The sequence below is a fragment of the Chiloscyllium punctatum genome, chromosome 29 (genome assembly GCF_047496795.1).
Source record: "Chiloscyllium punctatum isolate Juve2018m chromosome 29, sChiPun1.3, whole genome shotgun sequence".
Taxonomy (NCBI): Eukaryota; Metazoa; Chordata; class Chondrichthyes; order Orectolobiformes; family Hemiscylliidae; genus Chiloscyllium; species Chiloscyllium punctatum.
The window spans coordinates 63,301,639-63,307,912 of NC_092767.1; positions in this window are offsets into that span (position 1 = coordinate 63,301,639).

A 6,274-nucleotide genomic window follows, 5' to 3' on the forward strand; every position below is an offset into this window, starting at 1 on the left:
CGATGGGCTGAATGGCCTATTTCTGGTCCTATATTTACAGTTGTACGGACCTCGGAGTAAAGGCATCTTTTGGCAGCAGCAACCACAAAATGGTTTGAATTTTACATCCAGTTTGAAATATATCTATCTTACAAAAATTCTGAGGGGAATGGAGAGCTTGAATCCAACTATGTGGGTGATGTGTCAGGAGGCATAGTAAATTGAGTAGTTGAGTGGGGGGAGTTGCGATGAGACATTAATAGCTGAAGCGTGTGGGCCAAACTGTAGCAAAAGAAGCTCAGTTTGGGGAAATGTCAGGTCATCCTCTCTAAACAGAAGAGAAAAATGGATCAGAATATTTGCTATTTAATGTGAAGTTTGGAATGGGGTAAGAACTCTGAGATTTAACGGTTCAAGATTGGAAATCACAACAAATTAGTGAACAGACACAAAAAAATAATTTGCAAGTCTTTCCAATGTTGCCCTTTATCTTGAAAGAACAGAACTGCAAAGGGTTTCGTGCTACACCAACCTCTGGTACAACCCAAGCTTAAGTACTGGACAGCACCTCTGAAGAAAATGCAGCAAAGATTTTAGAAAATGGAGCTGAGGTGAAAGGGTTAAACTACAAGGTCAAGGTGCATATAACGTAGGATGATACCTCCTTGGATGTAGACAATGAAGGGATAATTTGATGTGATACAGAACCAGTTTACATCCCTTAGGAGAAAGAATATAACTTGCCCAAACAAACCCACTAGAAAGGTAAACAGCAGATTTACAGCATCAGCCATGTAGCCTGGGTGTTAATGGTACTCCCATATTTTGGTTAAGTGATGTGGTTCCAGGATTTTCACCCAATAACAGTGAAGGAACAGTGTTGTACCTCTCAGCTGGGCTGCTGCCCATCTTGGAGGGTGATGGTGTCCTTTTGCTCCCTTGAAGAACAATGGCGTCTTCTATTTTTTCCCATCCAGCATCCAGTCGGTTTCTGTTGGAATTTTCCAGTTACCTAGATTTTTGTTCTCTCAGCTTTCAAACGTGAAAATGTTCAAACCTGCAGATACTGTACGTCAAATCACACAGTGGATAATTTACTGAAATCCTATTGGAGGTCAGGCAGCATCTGAGGAGCAGGAGTATTGATGTTTTGGGCATAAGCCATTCATCAGAAACGTCGATTCTCCTGCTGCTCAGATGCTGTCTAACCTGTGGTGCTTTTCCAGCACCATACTCTCAACTCTGATCTCCAGCATCTGCAATCCTCACTTTCTCCTCCCTGAAACCCTGTTGGGACTCGTAGCTGCTGATGCTATTGGAAACCATTGAGTAGTTCTGTTGTTATGGCGAGACAATACTCAGTTATGAAATGCAATTGGTGAATGGAGCCTATGGCCTCTCTTAAGACCCACAATTGTATCCTGGTGCATTTTGCAAAACCATCGATTGAATTTGAATAAACACATCGGTTAAGTGCAGGTTCTTCTGTGTGCTTTGTATCAGACTGACACATACTGCAAGCAACTTGGAAGCTTATTTGCTGCAGCCAATAACATACAACAACTCCAACTTGCATTTATGTAGCATCTAAAGTGCTGCGCAATGCTGACTCTCAAAGTATAACACTGAGCCACAGGTGAAATTAGGACAGCCGACCAAAAGCTTGTTTCAGGAGGTATGAATCCCAAAGGATAGATCCCAAGTCACTGAAGACATGGTCATCAATGATGGGATGATGAAAATCAGGATGAGCAAAAGGGACGTAATTAAAGGAACACTGAGATCTGGAAGCTCGTAAAGCTGGAAGATGTTCCAGCTGGAGGAAGGGGGAGAAGTAGAGGGTGAGGGAAACAAGGAGGAGGATGCTAAAATCATGTTGGGCCAGGAACCAGTGCAGGTCCATGTGATAGTGATACATGAATGGGGTTTAGTATGAGTTGGGATACAAACCAGAGTTTTAATGAGCTTCAATTTTATGCAAGGTGCTGTAAGAGAGGCCACAAAGACAATATTGTAATCAGTAACTATGTACCATCTCTTACCAGACCATCCGACATTGTAGCATCCATACACTTGATTACACTCTCAACCCATGCTATACATTACAGTCTCATCCCATTCCATGCTATACATTACAATCCTGTCCCTTACCATAAATTACCATCCCATTCCATGCCATACATTACAATCTCATCCCATTGCATACGATACATTACAATCTGATCCCATACCATAAATTACCGTCCCATCCCATGCCATTGAATAGTATCTCATGCTATTCCATCCCTATATCTTTCTTACCGTAATAAATGTGACAATGTGCAACACAGGGCTCAGAAAAAGTAGTGAACAGCTACAAAACAATCAAAACTATGAACGTTGGTGAAATGAGCACGAAGCAGGTTTGAGCGTGTATACCTTTGTGCAGTGGGCAGTTGACTGGATGTTGCTACCTACACCACCATATTCTCGAATGAGAAGCTATGTTTTGTTGGTGAGGGTAGGGGATGGGGCTGTCAGGTAGGGAGGTCCTTTCCTTTTTCTGCTTTATCACACCAATATTCACACTCCAGTGCCTATAGTGACCCAACTCTTGGGAATTATGCTTCAAAGATCCTGATCCTGCCTTGACATGTCACTAGTACCAGGCTGCTTGCTCATATCCATTGGAACAAACTTGTATAAAGTTGAAGTGCTATAAATAATTCCAGTCCAGGGCCCGTAGTGCTTTATTTTTGCTGCAAACATCATGTAGCTTGAAAATCATGTTGTAATAATTTACAAAATGCATGGGAATCACTTGCAATCTCAGACTGTATATTATAAATCTATGCATGTTTTAGTACCCAACTGGAACTCAATGTAAATGACCTATTGGGTTGGGGATGTAAGTAATTGTATAGTTTGAAGGGAATACAATGTAGAATTATATAGAGAATGAATAATAAGCAGAGCTCTGAACTCCCTGCTTCTGTACAGTATTCGTAGCAGAATTCATTGCACAAATGTCAAACTGCAAAGATATATATTAATAAAACTTTTGAAAGATTAGTTTCGGTTATTATCATTGTCTACAAGGTGTGATATTTGAAGATGGTGTTTGTAATGTGATTGTGTGACTGTAGGTGATAAATTGTTGTCATTGTCAATCTTTTCTACTTGAATATAAATCAATAGGCAGAATTCCATATGCAATAAATCACAATTTTAATTCCTTCAAATAAAAGTACCCACAAAGTTTGATCTGCACTTACTGCGTGCATGTTTATTTGATGTTCATGGGTCAACACTCAGGAACACTCGTGACAGTCACACATGCCACGTCCAAGCCCAGATTTTCACCAAGTTGGAAAGCTTTTATAAACAATGGATTTATGCCAACTTCCACCCCATTCCCATTTTTGTCAGTTTTCTCTGCTGTGGGGTAAGGGTTTAGGTATGGGCCCACGAGCAGTGTAATCTGGAATAAAACGCAGGCCTAATTGCGGTGTTTTATTTAAAACTCCCAACGATTATAGGGTTTGGAAGAAAGCCATTAGCATGTGCCATGTTTCATTGTCGCCAAAACATTATACAATTTCAACAAGGAGTTGAATGTAGCACTTGGAGCGAAAAGGATCAAAAGATAGGGGGAAAAGTGGGAACAGACTATTGAATTGGATGATCATAATGAATGGTGAAGCAGACATGAAGGACGGACTGGCCCACTCCTACTCTTTATATGTTATTTATAACAATGTAGCCTCTGCTGATTGTTGTAAAAACCCAACTTCACTAACGTCGCTTACATAATGAAAACTGTCGTCCTTGTCAGTCTAGTCTACATGTGAGTCGAGATCTACAGAAAATGTGGTTGACTCTTAACTGTCCTCTGGGTAGTTAGGGATGGGCAATAAATACTTGTCTAGCAAGTCCCATGAAAAAATATTACAAAAACAATTTAGACTTCCTGTAATTTTGATCAATTTGAGTCAATTTTGGTCCCACTCAGTAGTTGAGCTATTGGGGATAGCCCTGGTCCCATTTAATATTGTAATTGAAATATATGTTGCCTCTTATCTCCTCGTGATGCTATCAATCAAACACTGCCACTTGTTGTGTCAATTTAAAATAGACATTCTATCTGCTTAAGATCTTTAACCTTGGATAAACAGACAGGCATTGAAAATGCAAGATCAGTTTTGTCAATCAAACAAAACTCACATTCCACTATCAGTTGTATAAACATGGAGTTAAGTAGATTAATCATTTGCAGCTCGACCGAGCATTTTTTTTAATGCTTGGACAAAACCATTGAAACAGAAGGTGGAGGAGCTGTGAACCAGCATATCTCTTCACCCCAGAGGATGTTGTTCATTAAGCCACTGAAACCACACAAGTGGCCAGCCACCCATTAGGCGATGAGAGGCCAAAGAGAGGCCTGTTCTATTTTATCAGCAAAATCTTCAGCCTTTGGTGGAGGCCGGCCAATCAGCTTTACCTAACTTTCCTAAACTGGGAGCCAGTCGAGGGTGGAAAACGTTGGGTTGAGTCTGTGAAACGCTCGTTCCCAGAGAACGCTGGAAGCTGGGTCATGTATAGGGCTGAAATTCTTGAATAAGTCAAGAGATGTGGAAAACTGGCAGAAAGGTGGATTTGGAGCTGGAGATCAGCCATGGTCTTCTGGCATAGTGCAGCAGTCCCAAGGGTCTGAATGGCTCACCCCTGCTTCTGATTTGTATTTACATATAATTACTCACTTTCCAATTAGTTGCTGATTTGTTTGCTGGCTGTTGATCATGAGATCATAGCATATAGCTGACTTAGGCCATTCAGACCATTGCATCTGCTCTGCCATTTGATCATGGCTGATGCTTCTATACCCTATGATCTTGCTTTCTCCCCCCGTAACCCTTAATTCCCTTCCCAATCAAGAACCTATCTATCTCTGTCTTAAATGACTTAAACTCATTGACTTGGCCTCCACAGCCTCTTGCAGCAATGAGTTCCACAGATTCGCCACCCTCTGGCTGAAGAAATTCTTCCTCATTTCAGTTCTAAAGAGTCGTCCTTTCAAACTGAGGCTCTGCCCTCGGATCCCAGTCTCTCCAAGAGTGGAAACATCTTCTCCATGTTCACTCTATCCAGGCCCCTCAGTATTCTGTAAGTTTCAGATTCCTCCCTCATCCTTCTTCTAAACTCCACTGAGTACAGAGTCCTCATCTAAACAAGCCCTTCATGCCTGGGATCATTCTTGTAGACCTTCTCTGTAACCCCTTCCAATGCCAGCACATCCTTCCCTAAATACAGGGCCCAAAACTGCTCACAATGTTCCAAGTGTAGTCTGCTGAAAGCCTCAACAATACATCCCTGCTCTTGTACTCTAGTCCTCTTGATTTGAATGCCAACATTGCATTTGCCTTCCTAACTGCCAACTGAATCTGACTGTTAACTTTAAGAGAATCCCGAACTAGGACTTCCTAGTCCCTTTGAGCTTCAGATTCCAAAGCCTTTCCCCATTTAGAAAAGAGTATATGCCTCTATTCTTCCAACTAAAGTGCATAACGTTTACTCACATGTTCCCACGTTGTATTCCATCTGCCACTTCTTTGCCCACTCTCCTATCCTGTCCAAGTCCATCTGCAGCCTCCAAGCACTCTGAATACTATTTGTCCTTCCACCTATCTTTGTGTCACCTGCAAACTTAAGAACAATGTCCTCAAGTTCCTTTGTCCAGCTTGTTAAATGTATAATCTGAACAGTTGTGGTCCCAACACTGACTCATCTGGACCTCCACTAGTCACCAGCTAGCATTCTGAGAAAGACCCCTTTATCTCCACTTCTGTCAGTTTGACAACCATCTGTCCAAGCTAGTACCTTGTCAGAGGCCTTCTTCAAATCCAAATAGATCATATCCACAGGCTCTTCTTTGTCAAAATAGATTGCTACCTTCTCAAAGAATTAAGAGATTTGTCCGGCACAACCTCCCTTTGACAAATCTGCGTTCACTCAGCCCTATTTTACCATGCACTTCCAAGTACTCTGCAATCTTATTCTTAATAATACTCTAAAACCCTACCAATGACTGAGATCAGGCAAACCGATTTATAATTTCCCATCTTCTGCCTCCTTCCCTTAAATAGGGGTGTTACGTTAGCAAGTTCAGTGAGTGTGTGTGTGTGTGTGTTTGTGTGTGGCACCTTGCATTGCATTTAAACAACATTCTCAATTCTGGTTTTAATGTTCATACCATTTCACTCACTCCCAGGCAGGAGTGCCATCATTTCGATCATCTTTGGTCTGTCGCATACACAGA